Source organism: Dendrobium catenatum, unplaced genomic scaffold, assembly GCF_001605985.2.
Source record: "Dendrobium catenatum unplaced genomic scaffold, ASM160598v2 fragScaff_scaffold_542, whole genome shotgun sequence".
Lineage (NCBI taxonomy): Eukaryota > Viridiplantae > Streptophyta > Magnoliopsida > Asparagales > Orchidaceae > Dendrobium > Dendrobium catenatum.
In genome coordinates this window covers 1,067,487-1,069,464 of record NW_021319004.1, presented here as the reverse complement: position 1 = coordinate 1,069,464, position 1,978 = coordinate 1,067,487, and positions in this window count along the sequence as shown.

The following is a 1,978-nucleotide window of genomic DNA, read 5'->3' as shown; positions in this document are numbered from 1 at the left end:
ACGCTCCCTCTAAAGGTGATAAACAATAGCATAAATTTCTCTCCAACCGATTAAGGTGGAGATTGTTACTCAAAAAGTCATATGTTTGCATAAGGTTTGGCCTGAGATAGAAATAGCCCAGCATTGAAAGTAGACTAGTAAGCGGTGAGAAGGAGAAGTCACATTCAAAGAACAGATGGGAGTGAGATTCATGGCTGCTCTAGCAAAAGGAACATGAGGGGGAGGTCGGAATCCCCCTGTGAATAAGAACATCCACACTTTTAAGCTTTCCTTGAATCTCCATCCAAGTATAAGAAGAAAATCGAAGGGCGTGCTTCTTATGCCAAATAAATTTATGGCAACTCACATCATCCAAGCTAGCATAAAATTGTAAAATATACGTCTTAAAAGAGGGGGAAGAGGAGCCATCCCAGGCCAAAGCTAGTTGATCCCATACGTGAATGCTTAATATATTGATCTTAACACTATCAGGAAAGAAGTCTGGAAAGTTCCACATCCCATTATAGATAAAATCCAGAACATAGCAAAAAGAAAGCCTATTGGAGTTGCAATAATTAGTTAAAAATTCACCATTTAACTAAGGATCCCATAACATGGAAAATTTATTAAACGGGGCAACCTTGAAGCTAATAGAATTTTTTATAGGATGGGCAGTGTAACATATCATCTTCCAGAATTTGGAGGCGGAAGGAGGAGGAGGCTTCCAAGGGGATTCAAAATTTTCTCTAAACCAAGCTCCGAGGATCGTATTGAAATTGTACATGTGCCAAATAAAGGAGAATTCCACACTATGATAAAGGGAATCAAATGAAGGAAGCCCCAAACCTCTTTTGCTTTTGGGCTTAGTCACTGAATTCCAGGATATGAGATGTAATTTCTTGTCTTTCAAGTTCCCAAAAAATAAGAATTTAGAGTAAAGTTTAGAAATGATCTTCTGACAAGATTTAGGTATGATAGCACCTTTGATCCAATAAGTAAGGGTATTGGGTATAGTAAATTTCATAAATTAAATTCTACCTATAAAAGAAAGAAACTTAACTTCATAACCCTCAAGTAGACCAAAAATTCTGTTCAATAAGGGTTGGAAGTGAGAGAAAACCAGCCTTCTAGAAGCAATCGAAATAAACAAGTAGATAATTGAATCCTCAATGTGGGAGATACCAAGAGAGGCAGCAATCAGATCCCCATCAACAATGTTTTTAAAGAATAGAATGGATCTTTTAATCAGATTTATATGAAGACCAGAAGCATCTAAAAATCGATGCAGTGAATTCTTAAAGCATGTAGCATTATCCAAAGAAGCCTCTCAAAAAACTAAAAGGTTATCGGCATACATGAGATGCTTGAGACATAAATTTTTGTGATTAATCCCCATAAAAGAAGGATGGTTCTAGGAATGATGGTAAGAAGAAAATCTATCCATAACAATGCAGAAAAGCAAGGGGGATAAAGGGAACCTGTCACGACCCGACCCGATCCGGGACGGACCCCGCTCACACCGGGCCGTGACCAAACCTTTTATCCAGGATCTGGCTTTGAAATTTGGTTACTGAACTGAATCTTCCAAATAATTAAACTCATCAGACACACAAACACAGAGCTACTATGAATCATCAAACACAGCGGAACAAAACATCTATCTTTTTCTTTCTTTTCCTCAAAACAATCATCTACAAATACGGTACATAGCTAGCAAAAGAAATACAGAAGAAAATCCATGACCGTACAAAAATCAAAAGTACAAAAGTACCTATACTGATCAGAAAGAGAGGATAATAAATAATAGAAATAAATAATAATAAATTAATAAATAATAATAATTTAAAAATAATACATAAATATGATAATTTAAAAAATAATATTAGTAATTAAAATAATTTAATAATAAAAATTAAAAATATTAATAAGGGTAATTTTAAATAATAATTATAATAGTAAAATAAAATAATAATAACAAGTAATAAATAAAAAAATAATA